This window comes from Protomyctophum bolini (genome assembly GCF_963924005.1).
Source record: "Protomyctophum bolini genome assembly, chromosome: 5".
Classification (NCBI taxonomy): Eukaryota; Metazoa; Chordata; class Actinopteri; order Myctophiformes; family Myctophidae; genus Protomyctophum; species Protomyctophum bolini.
This window is the reverse complement of record NC_137866.1, coordinates 43,457,301-43,473,518: the sequence shown is the minus strand read 5'-3', so window position 1 is coordinate 43,473,518 and position 16,218 is coordinate 43,457,301. Positions and strand designations below refer to the sequence as shown.

Below are 16,218 nucleotides of genomic sequence, written 5' to 3'. Positions count from 1 at the left end.
CTTCCCCCTAATTTACTCATGCCAATTCACTGCTTGCCACTGCTGTACCCTGCACCAGGTGGACATATATAGAGCCTTTAGCGTACTCCTCCCATCTCATCATTCCCTGCTGATAATCGCCCCAGTCTGTAGGAGTATGTGAAGTGACAAATGTCACCTCCCCCACCCGGCTAGAGTTAACATACTGCTCCTAGAACTTCCTACCAAGGAATAGTATGGGTGACCTCATTCTCAAAATAGTTCTCAAGTGATTTTGTTCAGGCCCGTTCTCCATGAAGCCACAACCAGGTATACAATGTTTAGCACAACCTTAAGTTCCGATCGTCGTGAGACCTCTTTTCCTATATGACCCTGTGATAATGTCTCACAAGCCATGTTTTGGACCATGCCTCCCACTGGTTGAAAACCACTGATAACAGAGTGACACGAGACATTGTATTGAACCCTTTTCAGAGTTTCTGGTCTTTCTATTGACACATTACAACGACCTAATATCTGGCGAATTATCAAATTGTTGTGATCCAATCATGAGCTATAGGCAACTGGTTGTTTTAGCGCAGTATTATTTTCTAACTCGAACACGGCCATGAGGTCATCTCATCTGGTTATGTCTGCCTGTTTCATTCATTATTCCAATACTTCAGTATCTCTTATTCTAACGTAGAGAATGTAAAGCACAAGCACCCTCTACTGGCCAAATTAATAACCTACACCTAAAGACAATGCTACTGCCAAGAATGTCCTTCCAAAGAATATGTCAGGTTAATCTCTATACATCTCTTAATATTTACAAATCCAAGCCAGATATCCTCTTGAAAGGGGAAAGAGACACTCGCTGTGTCAACTCGAGAACACAACTCGTAGCATCTCTATACCCCAACAAAGTGCTATGAGTGAGTAATGGTGCCTGAATCATGTAGAGAATCACTTAAAGGACCATACCAGTATCAACCATTTTGCATGCATTTTGTTCTTCGGTAAAATATTTTCTGTTTTAGATTTTCCACATTTTTAGTCATTGAAATGTAATGATTTGTAATGACTAATTCGGTCAACTTCAGCTTACCCTCACTGCGCCATTAGATTCCTCTTCAATTTGACTTTGACTTTAAAATGCAGCACTTGAAAGAAACATTTTGTCCCAGGCATATTAAAATGTAAATCCTCAATGGCTTGGATTGCAGTATAGTAATACATTAATTTGAATGACTATAAATGGCTCTGTGGTTAAATTAACCATGCCTAGAACGTTTTCCCACAAGGTTTCAACATGAATGGGGTGGGTAAAAAAAGACCATGTAAACAAACAAAAGCGATTTACAGAAAAAAGAAAAAAAAAAGCTCAAACACAAACCATCTGTTATTTCTTTGATCTCTCGAAAGTCTAGGAAAAGGGAGATATTCTGGAGTAGGCCTACTGTATCGGCAAGTGGCCTTCCCTCAACAACCCCCGGCACATACCGGACTACGTACTACACCAAAGATTAATAGAATAAATACAAGGATGTGAAATTTAAATACTTAATTAGTCTTAAATTCATTAACTCGCTATAAAATAAATTAATAAACCAAAAAAAAGGGTTTTGCTAACATTTTGAGCATGTGTGTGTGTGGCTACCAGATATGAATGTATTGGGGGTTAGAAAGGTGAATGGCTCACACCAGGTGGACTTAAATTTAGAAGTTTATTTCTTCTTGGGAACTGTTTCATCCCCTTTTCACTTTTCAGCTGCAAACTGCGCCAAGTGGGTTTGAGCGAGCACAGCGACCAGCGAGGCAATCGGGCAGGGATGGTTGCACATACATTGCACATGAAATCACGGCATTACCAATCGGGAGCACTGCGGGTGAAGGGTTAAAAATAGGGAGACTACTGCGAGTATCGGGAGTGGAGACCAGTCCATGGTTCCTCAGGAATGGTTTACGGTTAACACTACAGAGAGAAATAAAGCTAATTTAAACGTGATCGCTCACTCCTGTCACATTTGGGACACGATTACTTTCAGTTCGGCAAAACGGGTTCATAATGTAATGACTTCACAATGTAGAGCTTTGGAGACTCTTACATAATGGGTTGCATGTATTCACAAATACTGTCTTAAGCTCAAATTAATTATTAATCATAACTATTTTTCCTTAAAGGGGGGGGGTCTATAGCAAAATAATTCATGAACAAATTCAGTCGACACAATATGCCATCAGTTCATTCATGAGGTGATGGTGGCTGTACAATCTAAGCGTTGTACTATGTGTGTGCTGTGCGTTGTGTGTGTGTGTGTATGTATGGTTGGGGTAGGAATGTGGGCTTGGAGATTGGGGTGTCATTTATGGAGGGAATGGTGAGATAGTCAGTGGTGTGCCTAGAATTCCTTGTCTATGCTAGGGTGGCATGAAGTACGAGCATTGCTCGTACTTCATACGAGCATTTAACCTTTTAAACCTTTTTTAATAGTTTTCTAATAAATATGTCTGTACTCTTTCTGTAAAGTGACTTTGGGTACCTAGAAAAGCGCTATATAAATCGTATATATTATTATTATTATTATTATTGCGCACACATCCATGCACTCACACGCACGCACGCGTGTCCCCACTGCCCATACCTACTTTATGTTACTAAGATGAAGTGTATTATACTCTACTGTGTATAAAGATTTAAATGAAGTACTAATCGCAACACAAAAGACAGTGGCAACATCCAAATACAACATAAGGATTCCCTACTCTCAGGTTTAATTACACCTATGAACTAATGTTTGGTTTACTCGTTTCTGACTGGGCAGAGAGAGCCAATCATAGTTTACGATCATGGGTGGCACCTGGGGTGGCCTATAGACACACCAGGGGGTGACCTCCAAGGGATGGTGATGCTGGGACAAAGGTGGACATCACTCTCTTAGGACATGGACAAGAATATTTGTCCGGAATGTGTATGTGAGTTGAGTATTTTTGTAGGGTCCATCTCCATAGCTATTTGATCTGGCTTCCTTCCGACCTGAGTCTCTGTCAGTGGCTGTGAGAATGTGCTGATGTACTTGGCCTATGATTTGGCCTCCACTAACTCACACAATCCTATTCACTCCTCACTCGGTGACGAAGATCCAAACGAGGCTTAACTTGGCTTTAAAAAGCCTGTGTCTGTTGCAGGCACCTCGGTTTTCTCCAGAAGAGGAGAACATTTCAGTTCACCACTCAGCATAGTGAACCTAGTGTCAATATTATTGTGCCCAGAAACATATATTCCTCCTCTGTGGTCTGGCTGTGATGGTCAGAAGTGATGTGGTGGGTGGGGTGTGTCAATTTATTTTGTATACATTCAAATCTTCACAAGACTATTATCCACGCAGTGATATTGGTATTGCTACGCGAGGCAACCATGCCGAATGCACACAAGAAGTCACCTGTCTGTCCTGGCTTTTATTTGACTCTGACAACTACATGGGCAAAGTCGTGGTGTGATTTGCAATTGTGCATAGCTGAGAAGTATGGCTCATTGCCAAACTTGTTCTTTGACCTCCTAATTGCACCAGTATGTGAGACACATAGAGATCATGTAAGATATTGCATGACATGAGTCAAAAGTCATTGCAGACAGTGACACAGACAGCGTGCTGCAGCACAACACAGTTTGAAGTTGCAATGGGTTTGCATAGGAATGGGGCTAAATTAATATAAAATATCTGAATACTGAATCAAGCAACTTAAAAACTGTCTGGGGTGTTCACATAAACCTGAGTAGACGATAAAATGACCAAACGTTTTTTTGAAAGTGAAATATCCCTTTATAGTCCGGCAGCCGGGGTGGACGGGTGGGTTATTAAAATAAGTAAATACTATATTGTAGTATTTTTTTAATATTGGCCTAAAATATTTTCTTTTTTTATAGGGGTTTCTTGTGACCCTATCATTAACATCCTATGGCAGGCAAAATTGTCCAACTTTCCTTTTGCTTTAAGTAGCATGTGACATGTCAACTATAGTTTTCAAGATTTGGAATGCATTTTCAAGCATTGGTTTTGCACAGCTCCTTGGGCTAAAAACAGCCATAGCCACTTGCCCAAATGTGTTTTTTGTTCAAAACTAATGCTTGGAATGGATTCAGAATCACGAAAACCCCCTAGTTTGACATGTCACAATTTTGCCTGCCATAGGATGTTAATGGTAGGGTCACAAGATAGTATTTGCTCAATACCGACAGCCGGTCAGCAAGTGGATTCATGAATGTAGACCGTATTTTAGGCCACTAAAAAGACTATATACCAAATTTCCCACTTTAAACAAAAGAAGCCTGTCGGTTGCCGGACTATTAATGATAGCCAGATGGACAATATTATGATTTCTCACATTGTGACCTTCAGGAAAATGAAATGAGACATCTCACACATTGTTTCCTGCTCTCTTGGTTTTGTATGTGCATACTACTATAATGCATAATTTTATTAGGGTATCTGAAGACCAGAGTAAGTTTCAGACTGCACTGCCGTAACTGGGTTGTTCTCGCGAGACCAGATCAATTATTGACAGCCAGCCTGTCTACTACTGTACTCTACTGTACTGTGTCTCAGGTAATGGGTACCGTCGCCCATAATCCATCTCGCCCTCTTTCTTTTCTGCACACCGACCGTTCCGTGCGGCGGTTCTTGTATTCTTTATTGTGTTTTACTGAGAATAAGGTTAGAATTTAGAAATAAGGTTAGGGTTAGGCATAGTTTTAGGGTTAAGTTTAGGAACAGGTTTAGGTTTTGGCACCGTTTTACTGAGGTTAAGGTTAGGGATAAGGTTAGGTTTAACCGTTTCAGCATAAGCATAGGATGGCTGTGGGCAGTTCAGAAACCCTTCCACCAGTGACATCATCGTTAGGCAGACTTTTTTAAAACAAGATTTAAAAAAATATATTTAGATTGTTAACGATGGCTTCCATTTTCGCATTGCAACTTTTCAGGAATAGAGCACCGAAGTCTGAGGTCACTTTCAGTCGAGGGCGCCAATACACAGGTTCATGTCTTTTTTTTATTTGCAGTGAAATCTCCATAGGGCGATTTTAGGTCGCTTCATATAAGAACTGTGTTTGAAAAATAAACCGACCACCCCGGCCTATCTGTCAGGGGAGTGGCTGTGCGTCGTTAATGATGTCCATTCATATTTGATACAGCCAGTTTCTGGAGAAAATGGAATTAATGTGGCCGCAAAAGCCTTGAAACTACATATGAAGGCAATGTCGCTGCTAATATACGTCACGCCCAGCTGTCAACACAGTGCGTTCCTGAGATTCCTCGTTGAAGTAAGCTCAGCTGGTGGTGATTCGACTCGTACTAACCACGAAAAATATCAATCAAATAAAAATAAACGTAATTAACATTCAGTTTCTGTTGTGCGACGGGCAGATGCAGCCACCCGCCTACCCGGAAATGTAGTCTCTGGGTTGTTTGACAAATTTATAACGCTTATTTTGTTACTCTTTGGGTATATTTGTACATTTCCACCTTCAGTCGATGCTTCATATCCATATGAGTGAAAAGGCTGGGGTGATCGGTTTATTTTTAAATCACAGTTCTTATATGAGGCGATCTAAAATCCCCCTATGGAGATTACAATGCAAATAAAAAGTACACGAACCTGGGGACTGATGCCCTCTACTGACAGTGACGTCAGGACTTCGGTGCTCTATAGAAAGACTAGTTTCTATTAGCTTGGATTCCCCATCCATGATGTCACTGGTGGACGGGTTTCTGAACTGCCCACAGCCCTCCTGAGACACAGACGGAGTAGGATTAAAAAGGTGTCATTTTATCATGAACATTAGTGAGGACCAATTATATGAAGATAGGTTGAGAAGTGGTGAAGTGGTCCTTTAATGCGTGTGATAAAATAATATAATATCATTGCGGTTACCACATATTCATAACCCCATATCCTTATTTAGTCACAAAGACCAACGACCATAGTGACCATAGTTGACTTTTATAAATGTTTTCCCTAAAAAAAATTATCCCACAATTTTGTAACCCAATTTTCACCTGGTGCCAATTGCCTAAAGCGTAATCCTGGGCGGGAGAGCCCCGAACTGAGCTCATGCTTCCTTCAATGAATGAGTGAGCAGACCGCTTCTTATCACCTGACAGGGGGGAGTTTCCCCAGTAAGAAGGAACACATTATTCCAACCAGTTCCTTTCCCCTCCATCAGGTGCCCCGGCTGACATGGGGACGGTAGACCAGGATTACTGCATGTTTAGGGTTTCTTTTGTTGTTTTTTTGTCAAGGTACCACTACCTACCCTAGGGGACACGGAGAGAACATGCAAACTCCACACATAGTTGACATTCTGAGTTCCTTCCACAGCGAGGTCACTCATGTTGATTGTTCAATTCATGGTGGCTCTTAAGCTTGCACTATAGTTATTAATGTCAGTCTGCAGTGGTAACAGGACAGAGTACCCTCCCAGTCATTTCATCACACTCCTCACTCAGCCATATCAAGGCTTCCTTGAACCCTCAGTGCTGTGAGTCTGTGTGGACAAACAACAACACAGTAATTATGTTCACAGCCATTTAAGGACTGTGACACATAAAACCTGCATGCTTTGCTCACTCAGTGGTGGTGTGGGATGATTTGGAAGACCATGAAATTCCACGTTAGCTTGTTCGTCATGGTGAATTAATATATTTTGTATTGTGATGGCTTTGACAGTAAAGCCATGTGACACAAAGTTAATCTCCCCTGTAGTTCTGTCCAGTCCAGTGTTGTGATGTTGTGTGTTGTGTTAATGTAATGTGTCTTTCAGTTAGAGTGGCTTTGACAGTCACACTGGGACCTGTAGCCAATGTGTCAGAAGTTTCTGGCTTACTGGAAGTTCTGTTTCTTTCACTCCAGTTTGGTTACAAAAGGTCACTCAGGTCTGGTCAGCCCGACCAGCACCCACACCTGTGGAGTGTGTTCTCGGCTTTCCTGTGGTCTTTCTCCGCATGCATGCACACACGCACGCACGCACGCACACACACACACACACACACACACACGCACGCACACAGAAAACAATTGTCATGTTTTTTAGCTCTGGCTAGTTTGGTGTGTGTGTGTGTGTGTGTGTGTGTGTGTGTGTGTGTGTGTGTGTGTGTGTGTGTGTGTGTGTGTGTGTGTGTGTGTGTGTGTGTGTGTGTGTGTGTGTGTGTGTGTGTGTGTGTGTGTGTGTGTGTGTGTGTGTGTGTGTGTGTGTGTGTGTGTGTGTGTGTGTGTGTGTGTGTGTGTGTGTGTGTGTGTGTGTGTGTGTGTGTGTGTGTGTGTGTGTGTGTGTGTGTGTGTGTGTGTGTGTGTGTGTGTGTGTGTGTGTGTGTGTGTGTGTGTGTGTGTGTGTGTGTGTGTGTGTGTGTGTGTGTGTGTGTGTGTGTGTGTGTGTGTGTGTGTGTGTGTGTGTGTGTGTGTGTGTGTGTGTGCGTGTGTGCGTGTGGTGAGAGAGAGAGAGACAGAGAGACTCAGTTTCAGTTGAATATTCATTGCTCAATATTTCATGAAGTGAATCATTAGCTATACGCTATACTATATCGACAGTCGCAGCGGTTGAATTCTGACATTTTCACATAATATTTAAGAAACATCATCAAATCATATTTGTTTTTGTGGCCTGATATTGTTTTGAACTATTTACCAGCTATATATTAGTTTATCTATCAGTTAGCTTTGCATTTTTAAATGTGCTAAACCTTTAAAGAAAGAAAGAAAACCTTTTCAGCGATAATTAATCTTATACAACAGGGAGAAATCTATTTTAAGTCATGTAGCAGTGGTGGTGATAAGTGCTATTTAAATGAGAGGGTGCCCTGTTTAAGAGTGGTTCAGTGTGTAAATAGACACACACACAAATAGTTTTGTGTGTGTGCCGTGCGTGTGTTTGTGCGTGTGCACACAACAGTAACATCTAATATTTATACCTTTTCTGGTGACGGTGGAAGAAGTATAAACTAGCAATACTATAATTAAATATTATACATTTGAGTACTTTACCTATACCTTATTTTATGTAAACATAGCACTATATAGTATATATATTTCATTATATAGATTTTCCACTGTTACACTCTTAGCTTATGTATGATTCATGATAACTACTTTGTATGTATTTGATGTATTTGAGGCAGCGGTGGCCGAACGGTTTGCGGAGCGGTCTTGATATCGGAAGGTCGCTAGTTCGTATCCCCGGACCGGCACGTTAAAATTACCACCGCTGAAGTGCCCTTGGACAAGGCATTGAACCTCTACCATGAAATGTTCTATGAGCAGGGCCTGGCTGTAAACAAGTTCTTGAGCTTAGTCCAGTTACCCTGGGTAAACATAGTACCTTTCCTTTCCTTACCATGCTTTTTTATTCTTTGTTCTTGCTTAAAGGAGCATTCAGTGATTTGGGTGATTTGGAAAAAACCCTGGTCCACCCCGGTAACAAGATGTGCACATGCACGCACTACAGTGGGGGGACACGTGACAGGCCAACAGCACACACACACCAAGGCCCGCCCCCACTCGATCATGATTGGCGGAAGGCTGGGCCACTTAGCCAAAAACAAAACCTACGGTTTTTTTGACCCCCCCCCCAGGGGTTAACTGGGGACAGGGAGGAACTCCTTATATGGTCAGCACACTATAGTAGTGAGGATTTAATTTTTTTATCACTTGAAAATGTATTAATTTTGACAAAAGAAAACATACAGTACAAACAAACATGAAAAAAAAACAAAAAAACAAAAGAAATAAAATTAAATCGACATTGCGTTTCAAATCTTGTCTGTTACATTACATATTTCTAGGCATTTGCTGTTGTTTCTCATTCATTAGTAGGGAGGATTATCACAACAAAACAAAAAAAAGAAGTGATATTTTAATTAAGTGAAATCACTGAATATACCTTTAATGTAAATCGCTCTGGATTATGAGCGTCTGCTAAATGACTAAATTGAAAATGGTATACAATGACTTATTGGACTCTAAACGTTAGGAACCTTTATTGTATCCTGATGAACTTGCACAGACGTGGACAAATCTGCAAGAGATTAGGCAACTATGCTTGTTGGTCATTTATTTTACTGGAAATGAGGATCAGTATTTCAAGCAGATGTACAGTAAGCCTGACACACATAGCAGTATTGCTTTCCTACACCGCTCACCCCTTGTGTACCAACGGAGCATGGTGGTACAGAGGGGTCGTTCTTCATGTACAGTATTACTTTCCGCTACAGGGGTGTAGCCCGATCGAGCCTCTTCCTGAACCTTTCTGCCCGTTCACACGGCATCGTACAGAGGGCTCGGTCTTCCTGTACAGTTCGTTTGTACACTGATTCCGGTCCAGCCTCATCACACAATGATCAGAAAACTTGGTATAAAAGTCTCTGCAATCACAGAGTTGAAGGTAGATCAAAATGTTAAAGAAAATCATCACACCCGTGTGAACTGAGTGGTGCAACTCCCCTCTCTCTCTCCCCCCTACTCTTCTCTCTCTCTCTCTCTCTCTCTCTTTCTCTCTCTCTCATTAGCAGGCAACAGTGCAGCACTAATACTATCTCTCTCTCTCTCTCTCTGTTTCTGGCACAACAGCGCCCCTACTGGTACTCATAGTCATATACTGGTGCTCATGGCCACATAGGTGAACACATAGGTGAACACGGACATTGCTGTTCCTTGGAGTGGTTGCACCACTAAAAAAAAAAGCTATGGCATTTATAGTAATCAATGCCACATGTACATATAGTGTTTGTTCATATTTCTGGTAAACAGAAAATACAGTTTAGCTGGCTTGCCAATTTCAGTCAAACAGGGGAGAGTACCCATTTATCTGCTTAAATTTTATAGTGTCCCAGTTCTGCAGTGTCTGCTCATTTCATTGTGCCATCACTTCCAATTCCATGTGTTTACCCTGTATCCTGTATGAGTTCCTGATTGAATCAAATTGGTATCCCAATGCATTTTCTGTTTACTAAAGCGCCAGAGAGACAGGGACACTCCTGTTACTGTACAAACACATATAGAGCTATTTAACACTTATATTTCACGTTTAACCTTAGAAAATATAATGGCTTCTCACTTCACAAGTGAATCTCAATTGCCTTTAACTGGTGGTACTTACGGCTCACAGCAGGTCATAGAAGTCTTCTCGCATCTACAGTCATTGCACTGAGTGTTGAACCATCTGGAGCCTTCTGCATGCCATAGTCCATCCACTTCATCGTAACAATGAGTTAAACCTATGGATACATAATATAGGCAAATGAACTCTCTCTCTCTATCACTTTCTTTTAAATGTTTTACTTTGTTACAGATACAGAATACAATTGTAGTGGAATCAGTGGCTGTTATGTAACTTCTGTTCGTTTTACCTTGTCTCCTACATGTACGTGGGCAACTGCCTCGATGTACAGTCCTCATGGTTCCCGGATCACTGAAGGCAGCAGGGCACAACAGTAAAGCTAGAACCAAGTATTTCTTCACAAGGGAAAAGAAAAATAGAGTTAAACTGGCTTTGATAAATCAGGATATACGTATGTATAATAAATCTATAGTTATCTTTCATTAGATAACTAAACTACAATAAAAAATACACTATTTAAGTAAAACAAAACTCACCATGGTGGAAGCTGAGTGGGACCAATGGTTGTCTCCTTAGATATGTTGTACTTGATGTGTGCTTGCCTCTGGTTTATAACTAGTAGGAATCCTTAGGGAATTAAATAAATGTAAGGTCTGTAATGGGAAATCTTCAATGAAACTCAAAAAAGAGAGACCACAGAATAGGATGAAACAATCAGAGCTCCCATGAAACCTGAACAGCATGAGAGGAAAGTCTCCCAAATACATGTAGCCGGGCGTATTTATACAAGTGAGAAGGAGTATATGTAGATGAGAAGTTTGGTTTGTGGACAGTTCCTGATTGAATCAAATTGGTATCCCAATGCATTTTCTGTTTACTAAAGAGCCAGAGAGACAGGGACACCCCTGTGACTGAACAAAACACTTCAGATTAGAATCAGAATATAGAGCTATTTAACACTTATTTTATTTCACCAGGTGGCGTGCATAGTAGTCCTTGTTTAGGCACAGGGCCATGCATATACTGTAGGCCAAACAGACAGACTTAAATAACCCAAAAGAGACGGACACCTAAAATGAAGCTAACAGCACATTACAGAAAAAAGTATAGTGAAATTGTATACATTTGAGTACTTCCATATTTCCCATTGTAGGACTCGTCCAAGTCCATGTGTCATGCAGAGAGAAATATAACAGCAATTTAACCATTCTTTATCTGATTCTTTCTTTAACCTTATTTCACCTTAATTTTTTCTTTCTTCTTTAACTTAACCTTAAGATACAAACTCGAATGATTCTTGGCGGATGTCGAATTAATTCTTGACCCCAGTCTTTTGGGGGTGTTATGTAAGGGATAATGTATGGCTGTGTGGTCATTGTTGATAGATAAATCACAGACAGGGTGATTTATCTTATCTATCAACAATGACCACACGGCCATACATTATACCACTTATTACACGGCTACTTATAATACACAAATTAATACATTGACACAAACGTGACAACAAAACAAAGTATTGCCTTGCTTACGGTAATCAAAGTATTCAAAGTTGGCCCGCACAGTCGCAAGTCGCCTCAGAAACAAGGAAGTGAGTGTTGGAATGGAATCCATTTTCGGGGACTGCATCGTCTATTTCTCGCTTCAAATGTGTTCAAAAACGTTCTTGAAAGCATGTTGTTTAGTTAAATGACTTTGTATGTTAGTTTCGTATTAATAATCCAAATCCGCAAAGTAACTTGTAATTAAAGTTTTCAAATTATTGTAGTGGAGTTAAAACAAAGTACAGTATTTGCCTCTGACATTTAGTGGAGTAGAAGTATTCAGTATTAACAAATGGAAATACTCAAGTACCTTGACATTTGAAGTGGATTTTTCACGATCAAAAATGGAAAGAAGTCGAAGTCCAGATCAAGTAAAAGTTCAAAAGTGTTGAGAACACAATCACGAGTTTATTACAAGAGCGCCCCATGGAGAAGCATAACACAGGGGTATCATGACAACTCCCAATCACAGGTTTTTCCCCTCTCTTATACATCTCGAGAGGTACCAAAAGAATAAAAATACATATGGTTGAAAAGGCAACAAGACACTTCTTCGACACATGTCCCTATATGGCTTAACACATGCCCTTACATGCTGTTTCTCTGGTCTACTAGAATAAACACAAATAGGTATTTGACTTCTGGTAACATGTGGAAGAGTATTTTCTCTGTCAACAGTTAGCTTACATAGACTGAAAAATGTCATTTTCCTATTACAAATTGTACCTGAGTAATTGTATTTAGTTGTATTTAGTCCGCTGATGAGCCAGCGGACCGCCATTTGAAAAAGATATGCCAGGGACCCCCATAAGATAAGATTACCCTGTATCCTGTATGAGTTCCTGATTGAATCAAATTGGTATCCCAATGCATTTTCTGTTTACTAAAGAGCCAGAGAGACAGGGACAACCCTGTTACTGAACAAACACTTCAGAATAGAATCAGAATATAGAGCTATTTAACACTTATTTTATTTCACCTTTAACATTAGAAAATCTAATGGCTTCTCACTTCACATACAGTGTGTGTGTGTGTGTGTGTGTGTGTGTGTGTGTGTGTGTGTGTGTGCGCGCGCGGTGTGGTAGTTTAGTTTATAATAGAGACTTAACCCATTGACGCCTGGTGTAACGTATACGTTGTTCTACCCTTGATGCCGGCCGTGCTCTCTGTGTCTCATCAGCTATTGCTATACATGTAGCAACATAACTATTTAAAAAAAAAAATCATCAGAATTTGAAGGTTTTCAGAAACCTTAGGTCAGGCCCTAGAAGACGTTCCCAGATTTGGCCTCAGGCATCAATGGGTTAACGCACATGTGCACACAATAAAATAAGAGAGTCACAGTCAAATGCCCAGAAAGCAGACATGCCCCCCCCCCCCCCACACACACACACACACACACACACACACACACACTGTGTATGTCCCTTCAAAAGTGGACCAACAGTTCCTGTGTTCTCTGCAATATGTGTATGCCACATCACAAAACAGAACCACTTCTGGGCATAAATTAACACAGCATATGATAGGAAACCTGTCACACATTTTTGCTAATAATGTACAATATCTGACTGTCACATATACCTATAGGCTATAATGCCAAATACAGTCTACCCTCACTTGAACAATGTTTTTAGTAGTATTATTATTAATGATGAGAGTGAGTGACAGGCACAGATCTAAGATGTTTCTAGACTCCTGAGCTCCTGTTCTATGGATTTCTTTCTTATCTCTGTTCAAAGAGATGTATGCCTGTCTGTGTCCAGATAAAATGTACTTTAACCTTTTAATGAACCAAAGCCCTCTAAGTGCCACATTCAGCAAACAATGATTACACAGCAGTTCTATCTGCACCTGTAACACAGTTGTCAGTATGCAGTTATACTATACACGGCTTTATACATGTTTATATCAATTAATGTGGTTATTATGGTATATGTAATGGTCCAGTTATTAAATTAGACAATGGTTATATTCTGGCCCACCATCTAATGACTTCGAAAGAAAATGGCTTGAGGCACAGTCTGCACACAACAAGGAGGACATGTCTGGTGGAGTGAAAATACACGTAAAACTCAGAGTTTGTTTCACAACTGATAATCTGTATAAGTATACAGGTCCTCCAAAGGAGAGGTGGACACAAGAAAATGAAAAAGCAGCCAGCCTGTGTAGACCAGCTTTGTCACTGAAGTTAACACCCCATTGTTACCTGTCCCAGACGACATGAGAGGTCTGGATGGTCCAATGATGATATAGCACAAGTTCAGAAATGTATCGTGGCCCTAAAGTCCATTCAATGTTTTTATAAACGAACAGTACTATTTTTGAAATAATTTCTTTACCTGACAGCATAGCCAGTGTAATGATCTAAGAACGGATGTGCTCTGATCCACTTTCTTGTTATTAGTAAGGACTTCAGGTAAGGTATTCCTATGACTACATTGACACTGACTGAGTGCAAAGCACACTAGCGCAGTGACACGTGTGAAGTGGCGCCCCCTAGAACAAACAGGGTGCACTGCACTGCACCCTGCTGCAGAACATCATTGAGAAAACACCAATAATGGCAGGATTGTGTGACTCTAGATCGGTGGTTCCCAAACCTTTTCATGTCAAGGACCCCCACATTGACAGTAATGAGCCCGCAGACCCCCATTTGAAAAGAGATGCCAGGGACCCCCCATAAGAGAAGATCTTGATTCTTTACAGCTCTAGGAGTGATTCTCAACCTGTTACATTTCAAGGACCCCCAGTTTGACATGCATTAGGCTACGGTACGGACCCCCATTTAATGGCATTGCTATCTCTGGGACTCTAATTTATATTGTAAAATCAAAGTTAATTTTACAAATGGAACCAAATGGAACCGAACGGACCCTAACGGGTCAGTTTGGTTCCATTTGTACACTCTCAGAGTTACAGACCCATAAGGGTCCATTTATTTCCTAACTATCATTTAGCTGGGGACCCCCTGGAACTCCCTGAAGTACCCCTTGGGGTCCCCGGACCCCACTTTGGGAACCACTGCTCTAGATAGACTAGTGTAGACTCTATTTCAATGATCAGAGCTTTACATTCTGACGAATCAGAATGAAGTATGAAGAATGAAGTAATCAACATCGTAAGCATAACGAAGCGTGATCAATAATATGGGACATGGCTAAGCTAAAAGACGTTTGTTAAGGAAATGAACATGTTGCATTGCGATGCGTTGTGAGCTTTTAGATTTATTTGTAGTAATAATTTGCTGCATAATCAGTCAAATGGCGCAGATTATGCAGGGCTCATCATGTATTATTTATTTATTTATTAAAAAGGGTGCATAATCGTAAACCAAATATTAATTTGGTTGAAGGCTTACATGTTGTATTTATAACAACATTTTTGAGGGGCGCTAGCCCCTCCTATATTAGTGTAGATTTTCATCTTACATAAACATTAAATTCCCGTTGACGATGAATGGAGCATTTCGGTCATGTGTCTGAGCAAATCGGCTATTTTCGTCCTAAACAAAGATAAACATTCCCATTGATAATGAATGGAGAATTTTACGTCATATGTGTCTGAGCATATGACGTAATGTACGTACTGTACGTTTTTAGTTCTGTTTTGAGTTAAATGAACGCTCATTAATTTACAGTTCATGAATCTCTCTTTCACACTTTCTCTCACACTCTTGTCTCTTTTTATTATGGTGTGTCTCTGCAGGCCAGTCATCAATGAATGGGTCTGTCCGTGAGTGTACATCCCCACACTTTATACATTTTATAATGGAAGTCAGTGGCAATCAAAGCAAGCTGAAACCTTGCCCAAATATGCTGCCCTACATGTGCAGTAACTACGGAAAATAACTTATATTGGGTTTTAAAGTGTTTCAACTGGTGAGTCAAATGAGATATCGGCAAATAGTGATATTACACTAGTTTTAAATATGATCTTGAGGTAATAGTTTATCCCCCAAAATCACAAAGGCTAATTTGACCTTTGGGATACACAAATACTGTAAGTCAGTGTTTCCAAAAATGTAGTTACTGCACATTGGCTTTGTTGGGCAGTATGGTACGGAGTTCATCATAGACAGACATTATAAACTAGTCGCATAAAGTCTGAGGCTCACATGAAGCCACACTGTTATAAATTAATGTTATTAGACCCTTTCTTGTTGTCACATACCGTAACTTGTGTTTCACACTTCATTAATGTTGCAGTCTTTCTTTCAATGTACATAAGGCAGTAGTGGTGGCCACAATGCATAGGGGGCTTGACCATGCATGGCAGAGGTATACGGTGTTGCTTATGATTCCATGGGTCGTCCACAGGGAGCCTTTACTTAACCCATTTAGGCCTGACCTCAAAATGTATACAAATTCTTCTAAATCCTCCAGTTTTCTGAAATCAATATTTTCACGATTTTTCAAAAATAGCAAACCTACAAGCTCGTAGCGCGCCACACGGTGGTGCGCTATGAGCTTGTCGATCTGCTATTTTTCAATAGCTAAATTATAACATGATGTTTAAAACACCCAAAGGGGTTAAGAGGCTGAGAGAACCACTGCACCAAGTTTAGTGCAGTGGTTCTCAACCTTTTCAGTCAGTGACCCCCCC

At 40.5% G+C, this 16,218-nt stretch overlaps 1 protein-coding gene across 1 annotated transcript in view; it reads left to right on the top strand.

Moving 5' to 3' along the window:
* The window catches only part of LOC308315140 (uncharacterized protein), a 48,916-nt gene that overhangs the window by 16,841 nt on the left and 15,857 nt on the right, over positions 1-16,218 (top strand). The window lies entirely within an intron of this gene.